Source organism: Amborella trichopoda, chromosome 7, assembly GCF_054954075.1.
Source record: "Amborella trichopoda isolate Santa Cruz 75 chromosome 7, AtrichopodaSantaCruz75HAP2 v2.0, whole genome shotgun sequence".
In the NCBI taxonomy this organism is placed as follows: Eukaryota; Viridiplantae; Streptophyta; class Magnoliopsida; order Amborellales; family Amborellaceae; genus Amborella; species Amborella trichopoda.
This window is the reverse complement of record NC_142342.1, coordinates 7166700-7193500: the sequence shown is the minus strand read 5'-3', so window position 1 is coordinate 7193500 and position 26801 is coordinate 7166700.

Genomic DNA, 26801 nt, shown 5'->3' with positions numbered 1-26801 from the left:
TCAAATCTCTCAACTTACCCCCCTAAAGAAAACAAAGTTTAAAGAAATCATTTTTCAAGAAATTAAGGCATAATGGTTATAAATTACAAATTAAAGCAATATGGGCACCCAACATACACACCTAGAATGGAAAAATTTAAAACCAATTATGAGATGTCATGGTTTAAGAAAACTTGCCATTGGTTGTTATAACACTTATTATTTGTTATTCAAAGTTTCATAATATGAGACCATTTACCTCTAGTAAAGAAGGCCACAATCACATATAGCCATTAGATGGGAAATCTGACACCTTGGATGCATCACAAGGTTTGAAAAAAATTTCATTTTAACTTTGAGCCTTGTAATTGGGACAAATGTAACTGCCCAATAGTAGAGATTAATTTTGACCTTCATGTACAAATATAAATGATCTTATTATATACTTTTTCAAATTAAATAACAGCATTTATCATCGTTATAAATGTTATTATAAGAGTAATGAACCTTGGTGGTCATCTTTGCAAATAACATTTATTATCAAAATTAAATAAAGATTTAACTAACCACAAAATATTCCATATTTATTAAATAAGAGATCATGGTGTGGCATTATTAGGAAACATTATGAAATTAATGGTGGGTGACTTCAATTTGTGGTTTCCATCTATGTTCATCTTTATGATTGCCAACGCCTGTGGACGTTATCATAACTATAACGTGTTATTTGGATATTTTTCTCTTCCCCAACCAAAAAACATTTGCCATTGTCATTTAAACTTTATTGCAACTATAATGGAAATTTTTCTAAACAACATTTCTCACTAGGTGTACTCTAATAAATATCAAAACCCATTTTGATGTGTTGGGCTGTTTGGAATTTTATCAAGCGAATGATTGGATATTCAAAGAAAAAATATATAAAGAAACCATTTACTTTTCATACAAGGAGGTTACAATTACTCTTGTCTGTCATATTTTAAATTGGATGGTTGTAAGAGTGTTATTGACTAGATTCAAAGTTCAAAAACCATTTCTTGAATTTCATGAAACATCTCAAGTTATAAAATTTAACATCTAAGTACTAGAAATGATTGTGACTTCCTCATAACAAAGATAAATGATCTCATAACATACAATCCCATATTTAAAATTAGATAAAAAAAATGAGAAAGATATTAAATAGTTCAAATCAATCCCATACTTAAAATTAGATAAAAAAAATGAGAAAGATATTAAGTTGTTCAAATCTTCGATGCAGTTTGATAAATTTCCCCAACTGCCACGACCATTGACCACTATCATCACTGCAAATAAGGCCTATATAGAGTTAAAAATTCAAAAGTGAATTAAAAACTTGACTTAATCACGAACTTATTCCATATTAGTCAAATAAGGGACCATGGGTATGTCATTATTGGAAGAATTAGGAAATCATTTTGAAATGAAGGGTGGGTGACCTAAAATTTTAGGTTTCCTCCCTCTCATTGACCAGGGGATTTGAGCTTCTCCTATGTTATGAAGTGGTTTCTTAGTGACCCAGATTCGATGTAAGGGGCATGCACCTGGCCCTACCTCAGACCTGCACGTGGCAAACAGCACATTGTTTAAGGTCTAGCTAGGCACCTCCCATCATGTTGCTCACTTGAAGTGCATATATTATTAGGGTTAGGAGTCACTAGAATGTGGCCTCTCCTTTGAAAACACTTGACTAGCTCGACTTTCAAATCCTTGGAACATGAAATGGTGGCCCTAAATAGAGAGAGAAAGAGAAAGTAGAGAGAGAAGAGAGAGAAAGAGAAAGGAGAAAGCAAAGAGAGAAAGAGAAAGAGAAACAGAAAGAGAAAGGAGAGAGAAGAAAAAGGAGAGAGAGAAGAGAGAGAAAGAGCGTAGACAGAGGAAAGAAAGAAAAAGGAGAGAGAAGAGAGAAAGAAAAAGTAGAGAGAGAAAGAGGAGAGAGAAAGTTGAATGGCCTATCATGTGTTGGTTTCAACGGTTTGCGACACCTTGGGTGGTTAGAAAACGGTGCTATGGCCAACTAACGACCATGTGTATGTTTTGGTTCTAGGGTTTTATTTTCTATATTATGTGTGTTAGAATTTAGAAACCCTAGGTAATGGTGCAGTAAACATCACATGGATATATAACGTGGGTCTTGTAAGGAAATAGCCCTAGATTTATATGCACATAAACGCACGAAAATATTGAAAATGTGGGTACAGTATGGTCCTGCGGGGGCAAGCTATATGCTTGCTCCATTAGGTTAGGAGTATTTTCTTAATTTCAAAATTTGAGACCCACTTTAGGATCAATTGGCTATTATTTTCCAAACGAAGAAAATGATATTGAATTTCTCAATAGGTAAATCCGACTGTCTAAAAATTGGAAGATGTTTATTTTGCCGGGATGCTATTTTTCCATGCACATGTAAAATGCATGTAATTATTTTATGGGAAAACATATAATGAGGCTGTTTACCTTTGGTATAAGGTGGTCACAATTAATCTGGACCATTGGATGTGAAATTGGGTGGCCGCATTTATTTCATTGACCAAGCTCAAAGTTCAAAAAACATTTCTTGAACTTTATGACACACCCAAGCTATCATATTTCACATTGGATAGTGGTAAGTATTTGTGAACTCCCTATACCATAGGTAACTCTGGTCTCATTGTATACAATCTCTCATTTTATTTTTTTATTTATTGGACCAGGTTTCTCTGCTGGTGCCCGCATATGTAAAAATGCGGGCCGATTAATAAATCCATTTTTGAGATGGATTTTTTAACATAATTTTTAAGGACATGTAATCTCTAACATGGAGATCATGAATATGAAAAAATAAGTAAATTTTAAAAATTTAAAATAATAATTCTAATAAAACAACATTTGGACCGATAGTTTTCATTGTTTTTAGACCAACTTACATCAATCTTTAAGATGGATGGTTTCCATTTTTGACCGCATATGTAGTCATGAGATCCAGCTCTCATGAGACAACTTTTCTTATTTATTTATCTTTTCTCCTTTGGAGTGTGGCCAACATATAGAAGAGGTGACATCCCAGCAAAATCAAGATCTTTAAGAGTACTCCTATATAAAGATTTCACCTGAGGGAGCAACCCGAAAATTTGAAGTCTTGAGAATACTCCTAAATAGGGTCTTACCTGAGGGACCGTATACCGGCGGGAGCAAATAAGCTTTTGATAAAGGAACCACTCTTTGTTTTATGAGCATCTAGAGATAACTACCCTAGATGGCTTCATTCCTTCTTACCCTTAATAGCTTTATTGATCACAAACAACCACACCCCCAAAGGTCTTACCTAAATTAGGTAAAGAAGTTAAATAATGGAAAAAACTAGTATTTTAATCACATTCCTTGCTCTTATAGAACCATTCATCACAAGACACATTCCCAAAAAGCTCAATAAAGTTAACAAGGATTAAAGAAAAGAAAAAAAAAAAAAAAAAAAAGTGTCCTAGGGTTTTTATATGATCCGCGTGCTTGTGAATGCTTGATGGACTGAAATGTCATTTGTGTTTTGCCCCATACAGGGTTGGAACTTCCATAAATGGGTTCATGCATTTTAAGGGAAGGGAGTTACAAAGCTTTGATGGTTCCAAGGAGAATGGTTTGTATTAAATGTTTATTTTTCATGCATTAGTCACATGGAATGTAATAGGGGCACATTGCTTTGATTCAAGAACAATCTCCCCTAGTTTTATCTAATTCTCTTTAAATGATCCTTTAGTCTTTTATGGAGGCATAAACGCTCAGCACCATGGTCTTTCTTTTGAATCCGGCTTATCCACCCATAGAGGGACCAAAAAAAAAAAAAAAAAAAAAAAGAAAAAAAAAAGAAAAGGGAGGGTGGGGGGGGCGGGCACGGAATTAAGCAGTGATGATATGCTCCTTTGGGAGCATCTCATGGATTCGCTCTCTCAGGTAAAACCTTCGGAGTATTTTTAGGACCTCAAAATTTGGTGATGTAATCTCTTCACCCATAGCCAACCTAAAAAGAAATAGAAAGAGGGAAAAAGAGAATCATACGTTGAATCGTCAAATTAAGTATTTAATAACTCAAAATCCAATTTTTTTTTTTAAAAATGCTCATCTGACGGTTCTAAAGTGGATTCCAAAATTTCATATTTGAGAAAATCCTCTGATACACATCTTTTATCCAAGGGAGTAGGCATACCATATGCTCATGTGCAAATATGCTAGTCGTGCGCGCAAAAACAAAATACTATAATCTTGGATGAAGTCATAATCTTGGATTAAGTCAAAATTAGTATTGTAACTAAAATGGCTAAAATACTCTCAATTATGTCAAAATATTATTAAAAGGAAGTCATTTCTTAGGTTGGAGCATTGAAGAATAATTGTAAGGACAATGGATCAACACAAAGTCTCTCAAGCTCTCAACATTAGTTAAATGACAAACTTGTTTAGTAACTAAGAAAGGGGGCATTATATTTATTCTTTAGTTAGGGCGGCAAAATCACATTCCTTCCTTGAAAAGGAGGAAAGCTAAGAGAAGATCACATGCCTTTTGTTTCCCAATGTAAATTTCCTTTTCTTTCAAGTATTAGAAATGCGCTAATGCTTCTCTTATGTGTTCCATTATGACCAATGTGCATTTAATCATCTTGGAAGAATATAATTAATCTTACATAAGCTCAATTTCTTAAGCATTTTCATTAATTGAGATATCTTTGGTTTTTTCAAAGATGTCCAATTCATGCATAGGCATTCTGAGCTTCTTTTTCTTTCTTTTTTCTTTTTTAAATTATTTTTACCTCAAAAGAACTCTATGGCGCTCTGTGCTCCTGCTGGAGCAACCATCCACTAACTCCTTCAGATAAAACCCAATCTATGATTATTTTCTTAGGACCTCATGATTTGGAAATGTAACCTCATCAATCTAGATAATAAAGAAAGAAATTTTCAATTGTCACTCTCTGAGTGCCTGAAGAAATGAATATCCCAATATTCAACATGTATTATCCAATTTTTGAATGGTGAGATTGAAGTGTTGGAGAACTCAAAATCCAACTTTTAAAAAAAATTAATTATGTAGTGATTCTTAGGTGGATCTCAAAATCTCAGCTAAAAAAAAATCCTCTCAAGTGGGCATCTTGCTCAAGCGGAGTACATGCACAATATACTCCCATAAGACCACAGTATATGTGCTTTATGCCTCTCTCTTGACAATTATGCGCGGAAGATTTCTTTTTGCCATCTTTTTATGGGAAAAGTTTATATAGAGGCAAAATTCTAAACAATCAAATTAGAGCCTACCTCAAAAATTTCACTGGAAGAGATTGTTTTGGTACCCTAATATTCTCAAATTGACCATCTCAACATCAAGATGCATGGACATAAGAAAAAAACGGATTTCAAGTTTTGAAAATAATGTATTTTTTAATGCATTTTTGGACTGTCAATTTTTAAGATTTTCAAGTTTTCATAGATTACACTATTTTTCAAGCTTTAAACTTTATAAATAAAAATGAATCATAGATTACACTATTTTTCAAGCTTTAAACTTTATAAATAAAAATGAAAATATATTTTAAGGCTATCACATAGATTTCAAGTGTTGAAACCACATTTCTCGATGCTATTTGAAGGTAAGTTCTAATTTGATTGTTTAGAGCCTAGGCTCTATACAAACCGCACCCTCTTTTTCTTATGGATCGAATGGACATGACACGAAAAATAAAACATAATACAAGAAATATTGTTCTTCATGTCACTAACATGCATTGCATCTTTTCTTAATCTCTTTATCTAGATGGACACTCCGGACCATGGGAATTCGGGCAAGTGCAGATCATCTAGACCATCAATCTCACATCTGCAGGAACACATGACTCATCCACAAACCACGCTTTGGCATGAGAAAAGATGAAGGGCATTATGAGCTATAAAAATAGGGTTTACTGTGTGGCCAATAGGAGATAATGAAAACCTATGCACAAGGCCACTTTCATTTAGTCCACTATTAAATAATTAGTAGTGGTGTTAAATCATATAGATGCAGCCACAAATACCAATGAAACAAAGCAAAGTCAAAAGCAAAATCACTAATACTTAGAGGGATAGGTTTGCTAAAGAAATTGAGCACTTGTTGCAAAATTATATAGTTTTTTTTTAGTAAGTAAGTGGGACGGTCCCCTGCTTATTTTTTATTAATAAAAATAAAAAAATACAGCTCATAATTTTGTAACCCAGAATCATGAAGTAAAAAGAGAAAGAAAAAAATCTAGTGGTCTAAAACGCCAAATTGTAGTATCAGAGAACGCCAAAGCTTTCTTATATCGGCCACCATGTTGGCCTCAAGAAATAAAAATACCATTTCAATCTCATCTAAGTAAGAACAAGTTTTATTGTTAAAGTAAAAACATTGCATGGTTTTCACAAATTGGAATCAAGTGCATTGTCATGAAGTAGAAACATTGCATGGTTTTCAAAAATTGGAATCAAGTGCATTGTCATGAATTGAACCAAGACCATTATTTAGCCCACTTGAAAAAATAGAGAAATATATGGAGAGAGAGAGAGAGAGAGATGAGTTCATAATGTCATAACACTTACAAATCTTTAAGAATATGTGACACACTTTGCTATTTGTTTTTTATTTTCAAATTTCTAAAATAGGAGAATTTATGTAAGGAAGATACTATTAATTCCAATTTCAACTGAATGCATTTCTCCTCGATAAAATGGGTGCAAAGCAACAGATGGGGTGTGGCAACGGGTCGGGTCGCATAGGGCCCGGGCTTGGATCCAAGCCCGAACCTAATTGGACTTGGATTTGGACCCGGACATAAACTCAACCCAATATATATATATATATATATATAATTTAAATATTATATATTAAATATTAACACTATTTGGGTCAGGTTTGGATCGAGTTTACTTGGAACCCGGACTCAAATAGTGTTCAGGTAAAAATCTTAGACCCAGACCGGATCCGCTGGGTCCAATTTTTGGACCCATACCCGGACTCGAGTCGGATTTGGCACCATTGCCACGCCATAGAGTGCCTCACCCAAGATCAAGCCCAAGTCCATTTCCTTGGTGGGCTTATGGAGTAGGACCTAACCCAGTACGTCAAAAGAGAGGTAAATCCATTACTTACTGATTTCTCAAAGGGAAAAGTTTATATAGAGCCGAGGCTCTAAACAATCAAATTAGAATCTACCTTAAAAATTTTACTAGAAGAGGTTGTTTTGATGCCCAAATATCTTCAAATTGATCATCTCGACATCACGATGCATGGACATGAGAAAAAAAATGGATTTCAAATTTTGGAAATAGTGTATTTTGTAACGCATTTTTTGACCGTCAATTTTCAAGATTTTCAAGTTTTCATAGATATGTTGATCTACACTATATTTGAAGCTTTAAACTTTATAAATAAAGATGAAAATATATTTTAAGGCCATCACAACGATTTCCAATATTGAAACCACATTTTTCGACACTATTTGAAGATAGACTCTAACTTGATTGTTTAGAGCCTAGCCTCTATACAAACCGCACGCTTTCTCAAATATGTTACATGTACATAACGAGACAGTGAGATAACATGATTAAGGTCCCATTAGTAAATGACAGGTTAAGACTTGTGAGTTTACCATCTAAGTTACTAAGATATCATTCACACCCTTATCAAAGCATGAAAGCAGTCTACGCGACTTAGAGTTCATACCGGCGTTTTAAAACTCGGCCGAGTAACTTGGCCTCCGCACCTATGCCAAGGCAAGTTTCTGTTATCATCTTGCCATTCTTAACTATGGTTTAAAAAAAAATCAAAATTTTGTTTGAAAAATCAGCAATACATAATTTATATATGTTTTGACCACGTATGTGGTCGAAAAAAAGTAAAGCATCTATCTTAAAAATAGATGCAAGTAGGTGTTCCATTTAAAAACAATAGAAACTAACGGTCCAAATGTTTTCTTACTAGAATTATTATTTTTAGTTTTTAAAATTTACTTATTTTTTCATATTTATGATCTCCATGTTAGAGATTACATGTCCTTAAAAATTAAGTCCAAAAATCCATCTCAAATATAGATTTATTATAGGTCCACATTTATATATATGTGGGCTTGGTCGAATAGAAACCGGATCCTTTTCAAAATAATATTTATATTTTTTATGATGATTTATGAACTTTTCTTATTATATGCTCTAATTGAATTTTCAATAATCCATCTTCTACAGTTTTTCTATTTTTAATATTTTTACATTCTTTTTAAATTTTTTGCCACGTTTTGTGCTCATACATGCATGGGGATGAGTTGAGGCCCGAGACCAGCCCTATCCGATTTGTAGAACCTCAGTTCAGACAGAGAGACTCAGTTTAGACAGTTAAGATTGATAATGAGTTTTAGTTATAACTTTTTATATTAAAAGATAGCAGATATACTTTTTTTCCTTAAGTTAGACTATGTTATGTTTTAGGATGATTCAAACACATCTCTTACAACCCCGATCCTGCGATTCACAAACCATTTCATCAATTAGTTAACAATATTTATGTCTATCTCAATACAAACTTTAGGAAACAAATGGTGTCCTTGCTTGTTTTAACCGCATAAACCAAACATTATTATTATATATTCGTTAGGAAAAGTATACAATGGGATCATTTATTTTTGGTATAAGGCAGTCATAATTAATCTTGACAATTGGCTGTGAAATTCGATCGTTGCATATATTCAGTTGATCAAGCACAAATTTCGAAAGAAATTTTCTCGAACTTTGTAATATACCTTAGTTATCAGATTTCACATCGGAAAGTTATAAGTAATTATGACATCCTTGTATCAACAGTAAATAGTATCATTATATACAATTCATATTCTTTAATTGCATTTATATCTCTCTATATGCTCCCATAACCATACAGTAAATCTAAAGGAGCAGAAAACAATGATTTATATATGAATTTATTTTACTCTTTAAGGAACATCCCTTTGAGTAAGTGAAAGAAACAAACTACTTATAATATGAACAAATTCTTTAACCTCAAGAAATTCAAATTAAGGAAGCTTTTGCTCATCAACAAAGAAAAGGCTAATTATTGGGCGCTAACTTGTCTGTTCTTACATAGGATATAATGTCCAAGGGTGGAATTCCAGTTCAAATTTAGCAATACATTACTGAAGGAAAATAAATAAAATTGTAAATTATCCAATTTTGAAATTTTAATATGACTCATTTTCCATCACAATTTTCCGAAAACATTAATTTCTTTAAGGCTAATTAGAGGGCGCTAACTTGTCTGTTCTTACATAGGAGATAATGTCCAAAGGTGGAATTCCAGTTCAAAATTAGCAATACATTAGTGAAGGAAAACAAATAAAATTGTAATTTTTTTCAATTGTGAATTTTTAACATGACTCCTTTTCCCTCACAATTTTCCTAGAACATTAAATATCTTTATCTCTGTCTCCAACTCCCATTAATTCCTAGATTTTCCCTCCAAAGTCCAGGTAGGACTCCCATCTCATATCTTCCCAAAATTTGAAATGTCTTATTTCAATTTTAGCATCAATTAATCTTCAAATAAAGAGTATTCACAATTTAAAATCTTAATTTTTTTTTACCATAGATTTTATAAATAAGAAATTTTTTAAGAATATTTTAAACGCAATTGTTCTATCATGTCATTAATTAAAATTAAAATAAAATGGAATTATAATTAACAAATATGATAAAATTGTATACATAGGACCCATTTTCTAAAATTTCAAATATTACATGTTAATAATAGGATAATCCTTCAAAATAATTGAAGAAATTCACTTGTTTTATTTTGGCTTAGATTAGTACAAAATAAAATAAAATATTTTATAATAAAAATATGATTATGATAAAATTCGTAAATTAGAACCTTGTGCAATATATGTGTCATTCTCTAGTTATTAACTAAGTGAACATTCTTCTTTAAAACCATCAAGCACATTTTCCAGTGAACTCTTTCCTTATGAATTAGCATAGGATGAAAGATTGGCAATGGAAGGTCCAATGTCGTTTCCAAATCTCCCATTTGACATTTAAAAGAATGTTTGAAACAAAAGAAACTCATTTGGATAGATATATTTGAACTACTTGTTTTTTCATACAAGAAGCCTAATTTAGTTAATATTGATGTTTATTTTTTAAGGATTGTTTTTTGTAGGCCCAAGAGTATCTTAAGCACTAAGAAGTTTATAAATCCCCATCTTGCATTAAAATTTCTCCTTCAAACTACTTGGACAACCAGGATCCACAGGTTTTTGGGCCTTAGGATAAACCAGTTATTATAAAGAGCAAGACATGAAGAAGATTAGCTCCCACAACTTATCTTTTCCATCATTTCATCTCAAATAGGACCTAGGACCTAAAAAACAAAAGATGAGGAAAGTGAAAGTGCCATAAGAATCAGCAAGGCAACAAGAGAAGGGGATTAAATTCCACATTTTAGTTTTGACAAGGTTAAGAACTTTTATTGATAGAATGCTGAAAAAGTATCAGATTACACATCAGGAATCAAGACATTAGACACAGACAAAGGGGATAAGGAGATTCTGTATTTGGCTAAGCAATCAGCTGCATCATTGGCTGCTCGATACATATGGGAGAAGGAAATCCAAAGCTCAAAGGGAGAACAAATATGAAATTCAAAGGGGATTAAATTTCATAATGGATAGAGGCTAGGCCTTCTAATAGCATCACTCATTGGATCTTTCGCCCCCTCCTAGGACAAAATTGTAGGGATTACAACACTAAGCCTCCAACGCATGGGGTGTTAGAGTACTGGTGTTTTGTCAGAAAGAATCTTGTTCTTGTTAAGCTCTAAGGCAGAGACCAAAAAGGTAGTTAAAAAAACATTGGAGATCAGGGGATTCTTTTCTCACAACAAGCCCATGGTCTCTATTTTATTCCCATTTGGTAATTCTACATGAGGGAATGTAAATTCAAGTTCATTGTTTTCCCCTTCATCCATAGATATTTAGTGCTTGTTTGGTTCATTTGAAACAGTTTGCATATGTAAAGCAGTTTTCCAATGAATTTGCTATGAAAGAGTTATTCAATCCTGTTTTTTTCATGTTTGGTTCACATGTCTAGAATTCCTATGTAACCAGTTTTTTATGTTTGGTAACCTATATTAGTAAATTCACTCCCAAAATATGGGTTAATACCTATTTTAAACCGTTCAACTGAAATGTTGATTATTGGATATCAACATCCATCCAATTAAGACACTTTTTTTAAAACAATCGATCTATATTATGTTAAAAATTTCGATAGTTTAGATCACAAGTTTGGTTTACTTTATTAAATTATACGAGCAGGCCTTGGTTAAATAATCTAAGCATTTTTTGAGAGATCTCTCTCTATCTTTCTCTCTCTCTCTTAAAGATTAATAAAGAAATATTTGAAGTACAAAATTTATTAATAACTTTTTCATTCCAATGGAACGACTATATCTCTGATTCATAATGTCCATATCCACTCTCAAAATGCATAACCGAGGTACAAGTTGCAAATAAAAATTGCAATAAAAAACATGAACAATGTAATAAACTCACAACTACTACATCTTAGACCCTATTTGAATATCTTTCCCATTTGCATTAGCAATTTCATCGCATAGCTTTATAGCAGCGCCATCCCTGCTCCTGCTCTAATAACTTGTGGTCTCTTGCATCATGTGATCTGCACATTCTAATGCAGTGTATTCAAACCATGACTCCTCCTCATCTTTGACAAGAGCTCTCAACGTCCTGACATAATTATGTAAAATACATGTTGTGTGACTATGCTTACTTGAATTGACTTGGATAGAGAATTTGCTTCTGTAAAATTAGGAACCGTACATTCTATAGACCGAATGTGCACTCAGTAACATTATGCAATGATGAGTGTCGAGAATGAAATAGCTCCTCTCTTGTCGTCAAACTATTACCACCTCGATAGTCTTGAAGATGGTGACGAGTTGTGCAGTACAACGTCATGAAGCCACGTATATTGGGGTAGCCGGTATCTACAAGGTAAAATTTACCTAAAACAAATATGTCACCTATGTCAAGGATTGCACTGTAATAAATTCCATAATGTTATGCATGGAATCATCTTCGATATTACCCACTCTTAATAGATTAGTAGACCTCTCTAGTACAAAATGCAAAATTCTAGAGTCTCGAAGCATATCCTTCCCATCCAACATGTACATATTGAAAAGTCATGTCAAGAGAAACCACAACTAGTACATTATAGGATATCTGACCCTTCTTGTCATGGAATTGAGGCTGATATTGTGATTTAGTATGAGCTAGGACATGTGTCCCATCAAGAGCTCCGACACAATCTTATAAATGTTATGCAAATGCATATTCGATGAGCTCCAACACAATCTTGAGATAAAAGGATGAGTGGTGGCACTTGAGGGAAATAGATACTCCCTTCCAAAGGCGTAGTATTGCATTAAACATATTATTGAAATATCTGTTAATTGTCTTCCCAGAATGATTTTGCAACACCTTATTGGTGTGACATTATATTGCGGTGTTCAGGAAAATTTCAACATGTTCTTCTACCATAGTATTTCAATTATCACAAAGCAGGGACACTGTTGGAAAATATCACACAATCTCCAAAAGGTATCGACTTCTGCACATAATAGATCAAAGCAGCTTCTTTCGTGTGCAATCATTTAAGTGCTCAACAAAGACAACCCCAGTTAGTTGTTAGTTTGAACTCGAATAGGTTGCTTGTTAATCAATTCTAGCGTATAACAACTTGTCCATGCACAAAAAACTAAGACAACAATTATGTGTAATTTTTCTGGTTCCATGACAATATATTTTTCTGCACTTATAATTGCAGAAGAGATTCTTATGTTTCCATAGAGAATTCTGCATCAATATGTACGTTACACTCTTTTAAGATAAGAAAATCCATATAAAACAAAAGCATCTTTCAATAATACACAAGGATGAGGAAAAGAAATATGGCATTTTTCTATGAAATAAAAGCATCAAATAAAGAAAAAATTAGTCAACTATAGAAAAAATCCCCATAAAACAAAAACACATCATCAAAGTACTCCATCATAAGTAGTCATTTCTTAATGGTAAATAGGATATTATTGGAAAATCCCTATAAAAGGCAGAAACTTCGATTCAATTATAAGTAGTTTTTACATAATAACAAATAAAACAAAATAATCATATTTCTTTAAACTATCTTTCTATCCAACCCCTATAATACTCCAAATGCAATTACCTAAAAACATGTTTTCTCTTCTGAGTTGCAAAAAGATATATACAGCCTTATAAACTACTTTATCAGTTAAATCTGCACTATATGCCTCAGCCAAGGCTTTCATACATTCACCCTGTATACTAAGCAAGGGTTTAGGGGTAGGGATGAAAGCAGAGTCAGGGGCAGAAATAGAGCTAGCGGTAGTGGCGACCAATTGGCAGACTACCCTATCAAGTGCCTCATATGCCCGACTGGAGTAGTAGCTCTCTTCCCTTTACGAGCTTGTGATCTAGTAGAACTTCTGTGCTTCTTAACAGATATTGGAATCCTCGCACTGCCACCAGAATTGAGATGATGTGGCCACTTCCTCCACTTCTGCTGGGTGGGGAGCAGGAGACAAGAAACTACTAGACAAGCCACTGATCTCATCATTTGGAGCACTATCTTCTATTTGTGTTGTGTTTTTGTTGGAAATGTGGCTTAGCCTTTTTTGTCCCCGAAATTATTTTTTTTTCAATAATGGTACAAAAGCCAAGTTGAAGTATACGTGAAATCGCATATGGTTAACATGAGGCAACGCCATATACATAGATCCAATTTTGAACTTTAATATGATGTATTAAAGGACGGAAAAAACCAATATCACCGGAGGGAAAACCTAGTGGTGTATTTGGATACTTTATAAATTGTGAGAATGCTTGGATAATATCCTATTATATAAGTCATTAGTGGACTAATGATAAGTTTAGCTCATTACATAGGATTAACAGTTTGGTGACAACTTGTTAATTCTAATTAGCTGCACTTAAGGGAATTAAGGTAGGAGTTACAATTGGATCTCAACTCCTATTGACCATGAATGTGAGAGTTACTAAATTAAGGTGTTCTCTATAAAAGGAGGCTAACTGATCTAGAAAAGAAAGAGAATGGTAGAAAAGAGGTGAATGAGATTCACCAAAGGGGGTTCTCAAGGTTGTTTGTCACCAGATGGCTTGGTCTTTAAGATTTGGTATGGAACCTTAGGTCCCTCGTGTGATTTAAGAACATATCCAAGTAAGTTATTTATCGATTTCAATTTTATTATTTTTATTGGGATTAACAATGGTATCAAAGCGAGGTTTGTAGATTTATGTTTGTAAAAGAGGATATCCTTGTAAAAAACAAGTCTACATTAATAGCGTGGGATGTGTCCTAACAATAGTTAGATTATGTTTTATGGATACGAGCTACTGGATGCATTCTTATCCAATGCATTATCTGTGGCTTTCATTTATTTTTTTTACTTACCTTAACAAAACCATGATTGAACGATTGTTAGATATATTATACAATATTCATATAAATTTATTTTCCATGTGATTACTCTTGCATAAATTAGAAATAGACTTTTGTGTGAACTTATGATTATGCAGACTGCTTAATAGCTAAGTGGGAATTGAGTTCACTTTGAACTACCAATCTTAAGATCATTTCCATAAAACAAAGGTAGTTATATATGCCAAGGAACATTGCTTACAGTCCATACATTTTTTAAGACCATATGCCTTGATAATTCAAGTTCTAAAGACTGATCTTTCTTACCTTCAATATTATCTAGTTGTTCATATATATAAATAAAGCATGCAACTCACATTGATAGTTTTTCTGAGGAGGAGAATCATATCCAGCACGACTGCTATGCCCATTTGCAGTCGAGTACCCAAAACATCAGTCCATGTCATCATTTTGGATACCCATTTGTGGTGCTGGAAATTTAACAATGAGAAGTTGTCATGAATTTCTAGAGGATTTATGTTGGGGACTCACCACCTACTATTCGGTGCAAACAACTTCCACTGTTGTGACCAGCTTTTCGTCATCGTTCCAACCGAAGCCATATTTTCTACGGGAGGGTTCTGACATTTTAAAAGTTAGTCTTCAACATCTTCAATCTATTACTAGGTCGATCCCTATCAAAGCCATCCTCGTACTTATCTTGCATTGCTTTAACCATATGGCTAAGGGTCCAATAAAAAAAATTTCCTCTCTTTTTGGGCTCATTGTCTGTAGTAGCAGGCTGAGAATCCATACCTATAGGGAAATGGGTAGCAGAGCTAGTCACATTACTTTCACGATCTACTGGAGTTCATTATATAGTTAACAATGTATATGCACTATTAGCCCTCCATAACAGTTCATGTAAACTGTTAGCAGTCCACACGTACTGTCAACAGTGTGTTAATGGTACGCGTACGTCCATATACACTGCTAATAGTGTGCATGGACAGCTGCCAATCCATATACAATGTTAACTTTCCATATAATGTTAACTTTCCAGGTAATGTTAACTTTCCATATAATATATATGAACGGTTACAGTCCATACAAATAGCTAACAATGTTTATGGATTGTCAACAGTTTATATACACATGGTTAGTAGTGCATATACGTTGTTAACAGCTCATACTGTGGTTTAAAAAAATGATCGATGACCCGGATCGGGCATCCTAAAAACTGATCCGGATCAACGAATCGGCGATCCGGATCAGAAATCGGGCCGAATCGTTCTGATTAAGCCTTAAAAATAATTCAAAAAAACTATTAAAATTCATTATAAATATTGTTTTTTAGGAATCCAATAAAAAATGAGGGTACTACATTATTAACTTTCATTGTTTTCATCAATTTATGAATATTGAAATGTTCTTTCCCTGTATGAACTTATGTTGACCATTAAATTTACATTATACAAAAAAAATCATAGAATTATCATGGATTAAGTATATAATCATATATGGACTACAATAAAGAGTTAACTAAATCGATGAAAAATTGGCCACTAAAATCTTGAACTGGCGGAAAACCCTAATCTGCTAAAAAAATCCAAATTATTACAACCTAACTAACTATAATATTATATACCAACAATATTTTATAATTATTTTATTATATAAATAATAACAAATCAAAAATATTTTATAATATCATCTAATTTAAAATGTATTATTGACAACTGTAAGAACAATAGTACACTACATGATTTATAATACAAAAATTAATAAATAAAAAAAATATTTGATTATCAATGTAGAAATTATTAGAATTCGTACCAAGTTTTTTTAATTTTTTAGGTTTCTAGAATAAATTAGTGGAAGAGATTGTTAGTAGAAAGAGAGAGATTTCAAATGGCCTCATTGTATGAATCTTTTCTTTAAATTAATATTACTAAATTTATGTTAAAGACCATCATGTTATAAAAATAAAAAATATAATTAGAACATTTATTCCTAAGTTGTATGAAGAAATACTTTTTATTTTTTTGACAAGAAATACTTATTGTGTTATCTTTTATTTTTTTTTACAAGAAAAATATGGTACTTGTTGATTATCTTTGTTTTTTTTTTTTGACAAAAGAAGAAGATGTAGTACTACATTTTTTTTTGCTTGTTGTATTACTTTTTATTTTTTTTTACAAGAAAAATAAAAACATGATGCTGCCAAAGTACATTTTCTTTTTTTATTCCTTTTGTTTTATTTTTTTGCAAGAAATACTTGTTATAATACCTTATATTTTTTTTACAAGAAAAATAAAAAAGTGTTGTATTATCTTTTTTATCTTTATCTTGAAAAGCCTTTTATTTTATATTTTTTCTATTTTTTTACAACAATATTATCTGCCTTTGTTTATGTTTTTGACAACAAATTGTATTTTTTTTACAAGAAAAATAAAAAAATGTTGTATTATCTTTTTTATCTTTATCTTGAAAAGCCTTTTATTTTATAGTCCACCACAAAATTATTGTTGTCAACCAACACGGCCACGTCGTCTCATGTGATTCTATTAGCTTTTATAATAATATATATTCAATCATCTTGTTTTAATGATTTTTTGTGAGATTTATCCCACATCGAAGGATGAGTGTTGATTGGTTCTCTATAAACTCATGTGTAATGGACACTCCATTGAGAGTGTGGAAAAGTGAGGGGGCAGATGTGAGGTGAGTTACTATATGTTGCTCTCGTGAGGCGGCCACGTGTCACTCCCTTGAGGCTGCTACGTGTAAACCCAAAAAATACCAATTTTTTCTGTGAGACTCGCGATTCACTATTGGCAATCTCCTGGTTCTCTCTAGACATGGGCGATTCCCGATTTTTTCGTGGAACTGGCTCGATAGTAGCCGATTTTCGAGTCGAACCAAACGAGTCCGGCTCAACTCGGCGAGTTTTTAAACATTGGTTCATACACATTGTTAGTTGTGTGTATAGAATGGACAACTCACACACAACAATGCATTCCCACTATAATGTATATATGCACTATTAACTAGCCCATATACACTGTTAACATTGTATATAAATTGTATATACTTGAGAATGAGGTTTATTAATAGTCCATACCAGTGTTTTAAAAAACGCCGAGTCGAACCGGACTCACCCGGTTCGACTCGGAAATCGCAAAAAGTGGATCGTATCGGCTAAAAATCGGAAATCGTCCGGTTCTAGAGAGAACCGGACGATTCTGTACAGTGACTCGCCGATTCACTGTATGGAATCGGCGAGTCCGAACAGTGAATCAGCGAGTCCCGTACGGATTTTTTTTTTTTTTTTTGTTTTGTAATCCATGATAGATTTTTTTGTAATACTTGATCGATTTTTTTGTAATCCATGATCGAATTGTTTTTGCTTTTTGTAATCCACGATCGAATTTTTTGATTTTTTTTTTTTTTTTTGTAACCCATGATAGAATTTTTTGTAATCCATGATCGAATGTTTTGTAATACATGATCGAAATGTTTGTTTTTTTTTTGTAATCCATGATCGAAATGTTTGTTTTTTTTAATCCATGATTGAATTTTTTGTTTTTTGCTTTTTTTGTAACCCATGATAGAGTTTTTTGTAATCCATGATTGAATTTTTTGTAATCCATGATCGAATTGTTTTTTTCTTTTTTTGTAATCCACGATTGAATTTTTTGTTTTTTTTTGTTTGTTTTTTTTTGTAATCCATGATCGAATTTTATGTAATCCATGATCGAATTTTATGTAATCCATGATCGAATTTTTTGTAATCCATGATTGAATTTTTTGAAAATTTGTGATTTTTTTTTTTTTAATTCATGATCGAATTTTTTTTTGTAATCCATGATAGAATTTTTGAAAAATTTGTGATTTTTTTTTTTTAATCCATGATCAAATTTTTTTTTGTAATCCATGATAGAATTTTTTGAAAATTTGTGATTTTTTTTTTAATCCATGATCTATTTTTTTGAAAATTTGTTAATTTTTTTTTTTAATCCATATTATTCAAAGAGAAAATGAGAGAGATGATGTTTCTGAGGCCACCCTATCCCAGCCATATTATTCACATATCGAGTCCCAACAGCAACAGTGTAGGGATGAGCACGACAGTGCAGGTGAGCATGAAGGATAGACAATCTTCGGGGATTTTAGATTGGGAACACAACAAAACACTAACACTCAGGGATTTGAGAATAGTCAGACGTCTGCTAATATCGATGATTCGTTTTTAAATCGAATCAATGAATTGTTAAACGAATTCAATCAATGGCACCAGCGTGACCAAGAAGAACAATAACGTCGTCTGTCATTTTATTTTTAGATCATATGTTACTAATTTTATGCTTTATTGTAGTCCATGTATGTTGATATACTTATTCCATGATAATTATATGTTTATCCTTTTGTGTGATGTAAATTAAATGCTGAATGGCGGTTCATGCAGGGAAAGAACATATCAATATTCGCATATTCATTCAAAAACATGAAAATTCTTAATGGAGTACCCTCATTTCTTATTGAATTCCTAAAAAACAATATTTATAATGAATTTTAATAATTTTTTGGGATTTTTTTTAAGCTTTATTCTGACCGATTCACCCGATTCCCGATCCGGATCGCCGATTCGCCGATCCGGATCGGTTTTTTGGAAGCCCGATCCGGGTCACCGATCCGTTTCTTAAACCATTGGTCCATACACATTATTATCGTGTATATGGAATATATACCCTTGAGAGAGATTTATGGACTGTCTATAATCCATATAGCATGGTAATGTAGACAATATACATCAATATTACATATGAATTGTAGAAAAGCATTGACGTATAACTATTAATCCATCATTCAAATAAATGCAATAATATATATATATATATATATATATATATATATATATATGTGTGTGTGTGTGTGTGTGTATGAGTAATGACCCTACGAGACCCTCCCATACTCATATGTGTAAGAATGGACAACTCACACACAACAATGCATTCCCACTATAATGTATATATGCACTATTAACTAGTCCATATACACTGTTAACGTTGTATATAAATTGTATATACTTGAGAATGAGGTTTATTAATAGTCCATACACATTATTATTGTGTATATGGAATATATACACTTGAGAGAGATTTATGGACTGTCTATAATCCATATAGCATGGTAATCTAGACAATATACATCAATATTACATATGAATTGTAGAAAAGCATTGACGTATAACTATTACTCCATCATTCAAATAAATGCAATAATATATATATATATATATATATATATATATATATATATATATATATATATATATATATATATATATATATATATATGTGTGTGTGTGTGTGTGTGTGTGAGTAATGACCCTATGAGACCCTCCCACACTCATGTGTGTAAGATCCTAAAATATTACCATTAAATTTGGTACAGATCTTTAAAAAAGTCAAGTCCCACACCCATGTAATAAATTTTCTAGATATCTCTGTCAAATTTAATGGTGATCCTTTGGGGTCCTACACACGTAAGTTTGGGAGGGTCTCAATGATCATCACTCATATATATATATATATATATATATATATATATATATATATATATATATATATATATATATATATATATATATATATATATATATATATATATATATATATATATATATATATATATATATATATATATATATATATATATATATATATATATATATATATATATATATATATATATATATATATATATATATATATATATATATATATATGAAAAAGCTGGGGTTAACCCACTAGCTCATATGAACATTGATCTGGGCCGATCTGACATTCACGGATGTCTGGTAGTGCTTGAATTTTATTTTATTTTTAACAAATTCAAGTTACACTAATAGGCTAACCCCAACTTTTTCATATATATATATATATATATATATATATATATATATATATATATATATATATATATATATATATATATATATATATATATATATATATATATATATATATATATATATATATATATATATATATAAAAGACCTTGATGCATAGCAATCAATCCATCATTCAGATAAATGCAATGGCTAATCCGGCTTGTTAATGATAGAAACTCATCCACCCTTTTTGAAAACACACTTTCTTTGCTCTTCAAGTTTAAAAACATTGCAATAAATCATATGATGCAATATTGAAAGACGTTCGTAAGTTATAATCAATAAGCATGTTCAATCGGGCCAAGTAAATAAGCGTTTCGTGCAATTATAATCAATAGGCATTGAATAAGATTGCATAACAGACTATGGTGAAAGCATGCACTAGATCCAACTATTCACTTTTCATGAATTTATTTCATATATTGGGCAGGTTTATGTGTAATTCTAGACCCAAATCCTCATGACATGCTGCAAATTCTTACTGAACAGGTTGACAAAACCATTGGTAGGTGTTCACAAGACAAGGCCTTCACAACTAAGAAAAAAGAATGGCTTGTTGAAAGTCCAGAGTTTACCACAAAAGCAATTTCAATATTCAGACAAAATTACCCATAACAAATGCAGAAGCTTTGATCCATGCACAATGTGAACTGTTGGGTTTATGTAGCCTTTAAAGGCTTTATGAATGCTTGTAAAATGAAATGATATAGTAGAACATGAATTCAGTGGGAGTGTGGTCCTTAGTGGACCATACTAAGCAAAAGATGGTTTGCTGATACCGATATGTGCTTAACGATCTAAGCCAGTCAGTTGGAAAAAACTCATGTTACCTGGGCATGAAGAACAAACTGATGAGGGTTTATGGGTTAACCCTTAATGAAGTCGGAGAATATGCCCGGATGAATGAGCCGAGGGACTGTGTGACTAAAAGAAAAAAAAAACCTATACGCACATTTTTACAGAGCAAATGAAGCTTCTAGCAAAATCAATAAGGAAAAACTAGGAAAAATACAACAAAAACCCATACCTATTTTTTTCTTTACAGATTAGCTTTTGTACCCAACAAAAATTAAAAGAAGAAGCAACAAAATTCAATGAAAAACCTCCAAAAATACAAAAAGAAAATAAATAAATAAAAAATCATACCCGCATTTTTCATAGAGCAAATGGAGCTTCTATAGCCAACAGAAAAAGTAAAAGAAAACCTAGTAAAAAGTAAAAGTAAATGAAAGGACTTTATGATAAAGCACGGTGTATATATTTTAAAAAAAAAATTCTTGACCCCTACGTCGGCAAGATCACTTACAATGTTCAATTATAATCAAACCACTCTTGAAATAAATAAAATAAAAATAAAATCGATTCTCAATTACTGCATCTTAAAATATAATTATTTACTCAAGAAACAAAAGTAGACTAATGTTTTATGGTAATAGAAGTAAATATTTAAAAAGGTAAAATTGTTGGATATTACCTCAACCGAGTTTAGTATATCCTACGCCTAATCTCCCCCTTCCGATGGTGCTCAGGATCTATGATCGGTTTGTTGATTATCCTACTATGGTAAAAATCCACTCAATGGCTTAATCTTGATCAAGTCTCTTAATTTGCTTGTAGAAAGATGAGAGATGAATATGAAAAAAGAGGGATATATCTACTAGCAAGGGATTCCACCCCTTTGCCACCCATAAAGAATAATGTACTGCTAAAACATAGTGCAACTTAGAGAGAGACTGAGAGATAAAATTGAGGGGCCACTAAAATATGGTGCAACTTAGAGAGAGAGAGAGATAAAACTGAAGTGCAACTCAGATAGAGAGATAAAATTGAGGTGTGCCTCCCTTTGGTAATCCAAAGCCCTTTCTAGAGAGAGCTAAATTTTGGGATAGGGAGAGAGAATTCTTAAAAAGTGGGAAGAGAATATGTATCTCATTTTATAAGGGGAGACCTCCTTTTATAGATTTTATGTGTCATAGATTTTGTCTCAATTCATAGGGTCAAATCTCAACCGTCGATCTAAAGAGACTTGTGAGGTGAGAGATTTGAGCCATCCATCTCTTTGATCAACCATCAAGATTCAAAGAGATGAGCTAGAGCCTTATCCTCCCTTTCTTAAATCTATTCCCATCAAACAAATAAAATTATATTTTAATATATCACATCCTTAATTATTAGATCAACCAATCTTAATTCAAAGATTTAATAAATACCTCAAATATTTAACCTTATCACATAAGTTGGCTATACTTACAAGATAAGCCAACCAAGAAGATCAACATTATTCCCAAGACCCATTACGTGAATGGGTAGAGGCGTGCCACCCTTTTGGTGGCCACGTGTGGGCCCCACCTAATTTACATCTTTTTAAATTTTGAGCTTCATATTTTATGGAAGTCCCAAATATTTTTAGAAAATATTTTATTTCATATTTAGAATTTTTAAATCTTATATTTTTTTTAAAACATTGAAAAATTAATTTCTCTTAATTTATAAATTCAAATGATAAAAATAAAATATCAGAAGATTCACAAAAATTCAAATAAAAATTTTAAAAATCACATAACATAAAATTAATTAATTTTGATGGGAATCAGATCCGTTAGATTTAGGAAATTATCATTACATGAGAGCACTCCACCTTCAACTGCGAATCGGGATCCGCCTAGCTTTCTCAAACTAACCCAGCAGTTCTCATGACCCACAGTCTATTATAGGGCTTCATGATTGGACCAACAAAGTCGGCCAATAGACTAGGGAACACAATCTCAGTTTATGGATTTCAGGTTCTCCTCTAGAGACAAAAATCATGGTCTTCCAAATCATGATGTAACCATAACTCTATGGTGCATTGGGGTAATCTCTCGCACATGTACACGCTTGTAACAATCCTAAAATTTCAAACAAAAAAAAAAAAGGAGAAAATGTGCTTTTAAATAGGTAATCTGTTTGAGTATGATGGTCCTTGGGGACCATCACTATTTTCAAAAGTTTTTACTTGGTTTAAACTTTTGCTTGCTGCTGCTTTTGCCTGCTTTTGCTTGCTGCTGCTTTTGCCTGCTGCTCCTTGCTGCTTGCCACGTCCTTTAGTGGACGTGGTTTTCGTATGTTAAAAGCAGACTCTTAACGCGACACCTCAGGTATGAGGTAGAGCGTAATAAAATAATATAATAATACGTTATAAGAATTTAAATAGGGGACGTGAGCACTCCCACCCTAGAAAATTTTGAGATCTCTCTCTCTCTCTAGTCGAAACACAGTAAACTCCTCTCTCGAACCGAATTTTTATCGGAAGCTCCCTCTCAAATATTTGTGAGTAAGTGACAACGGCTTCCTGAAAAATAGTCTGTTTTTAATAAATAGTGATATTTTCGTCCAGGATCTTTATTTTATAAGTTTTGTGTGTAAGTGACCCCATTGTCTCGAAAAATAATCCATTCTTTTTAAAAATGAAATGAAATAATTATTTCTGCTTATTATCATGAATTTTAGGCGCGATAAATTTTATGCGCACGTGACCTCATTATCTTGAAAAATAATCTTTTTAATAAAAATTGTGATATTTTATCTATGTTAGAAATTTTGAATGCTGTAAATTATGAAAAATAAATTTATTTATTTTTCTTGTCTATTGTTAGAAATAAATATGATATTTCTGCTTTTAGTAAAATTGTGATATTTCTTACTACTGTTTTGAATATTTAGACATTGTAAAATTCATGTGCAAATGACTGCCTTATTATTTAAAAATTGACATATTTGTAATTGATTATAGTATTATTGTGAAATGTTTATTTGTGGATTGATATCCCATAAATTGTGATAATTCCGTATTCTTGAATTTCTATAAGAGTTTTTCTATACATATTAGATTGGCAATTATGCTAGAATGCCTTTACAAATTGCTACCTTTCTAAATTTGAGCCCAAAATATTTGATTGGTTATTTTTGAAATGTTATAGAGAGTGACTGTTATTAATGGTTTAAGCGAAATTCATATTAATGATTTCAGTGATATGTTGAGTACATGATATTGCTGCTTTCGAATGTTTAAAGAGATTTAGAAATAATTTAAGTATGCAAGTGGATTCATCTGGTTCGCCGGTGAGGTATAAGTGGACCTATCTGGGACGCAGGTAGGGATTAAGTGGACTCATCCGGTACGCCGGTGAGGTATAAGTGGACTTGCAGGGATTAAGTGGACCTATCTGGGACGCCGATAGGGATTAAGTGGACCCATCAGGACGCTGATGGGGTATATAGATGACCTACTTGGGACGCCAGTAGGGTATTTTGTGAAATCCTTTGAATTATGCAGTACCGTTAAAGTGTTATATGCATTTCAATTAATCGGATTATACTTAATTATGCATTTATTGAAAGTGAAACTGTTGATGCATTTCTGTTAATAGATCTCATTTTGGAAAATATTGATATCTTTCAATCATGATTATTTTTAGGATTATGATGATCACTTACTGAGTAGCCAAACTCATCAAACTATGGTAAACATTTTTTCAGAATAACTGCAGATTCATTTTGAGTGCTAGTCAAGATCAACCTTGGAAGATACTGTTGTTGTGCTAGCTTTTTTTATTTACTTTGTAAGACCTCGCCACTGTAAATTTGTCCTATCAATAGATGTATATATGTTTTGTCTGTCACATCTCAAGAATAACAGTATTGTAAATTCTTGGGGTGTGACAATTATGGTATCAGAGCAATAGGTTTAAGATCCTTAGGAAATTTAAAAAGAATGTACTTAAAATCGCATTTATTGTGTGTACAGACCGGGATAAAGTCAAGATCCAGAATAGCTAAAGCCAATATGGAAGGAATTCACAAAGCCTTGGAAAATATGGTTGCTCTAATGCAACATCAGATGGAAAACAACAATCCACCCAGGTAGTCAGTTACAGGAAATGGTGGGAGTAATATCGAACAATTTAAGAAACTAAACCCACATTCTTTTAAGGGTGCTGTAAACCCACTGGAAGCCGAGGGATGGATTATGCAATTGGAAAAAATATTCGAGGTTATGGAATGTCCTGATGATAGGGAGGTGGCCTTGGCAGTTTTTATGTTAGAAGGTGAGGCACAACACTGGTGGCGAATGGCAAAAGGATTATTGGTCAAAGAAAATAAAACCTTGACTTGGGAAGTATTTCTAGAGGCATTTAATGAAAAATATTTCCCAGATTTTATTCGAGACCAAAAAGAAATGGAATTTCTAGAATTAATCCAAGGAAATAGGACAGTAGCACAGTATGAGGCCAAGTTTACTGAATTGGCCAGGTTTGCACCACATATGATTAACAATGAGGCAAGAAAGGTGAAGAAATTTGAAAAGGGTCTCAGGCCAGCTATTAGAAGCAGAATATCAGTCTTGAAATTAAGAACTTATGCTGAAATAGTGGATCGTGCCCAAATTGTCGAAAAAGATTTTGAAGATTACCAAAAGACAAAAAATCAGAACAGTCATGTTAGACCTACATCATCTAATCGACAACAGTTTGAAAGGCTAAACAAGAAGCCAAGGCCCTCGCCATTTCAAAACCCAATAGAACCATGTAGAAAATGTGGGAAAAATCATGGATCAAGCCCTTGTTATTGGAATACCGGATCCTATTTTAAATGTGGAAAATTGGGACACCAGATTAAACAATGTCCTAGCTTACAGACACAACAGCTTCCAAAGCAGGGAGAGATAGCTCCAAAGCCTCAGATGAAGGGAAGAGTATTTGCGATTACCGAGCAAGACGCTCAGGCCTCAAAATCAGTGATCCAAGGTACTCTTACTATCTTCCAAAAAGTAGCTCATGTTTTGATTGATCCTGGATCTACTCATTCATTTGTGTCACAACACTTTGCATGCCACTTAAAGGTAGAACCAGAACAATTAGAATACATTCTAGAGGTAGCCACACTGATGGGAGATTCAATTAACACCAATATAATGTACAAATCATGTGTAATAAAGATAGAAGAAAAAGAACTGTTGGTTGATTTAATACTCCTGAAAATTCAAGATTTTGATGTAATCTTAGGCATGGATTGGCTTTCTGCATACCATGCAAGTATTGATTGTTATAAAAAAATTGTTTCCTTTAGTATTCCGAATCAACCAGTATTTTACTTCAATGGTATCAAAGAAGACTCCCCATCATATTTAATCTCTTGTATTCGAGCTAATCGCCTCCTTCGAAAAGGGTGTCAAGGCTTTCTTGCCTATATCAAAGAAGATAGGAAGGAAGAAATAAATTTGGATACCACTCCGGTTATCCGAGAATTTCCCGACGTTTTTCCTGAAGAATTGCCAGGATTACCGCCTGACAGGGA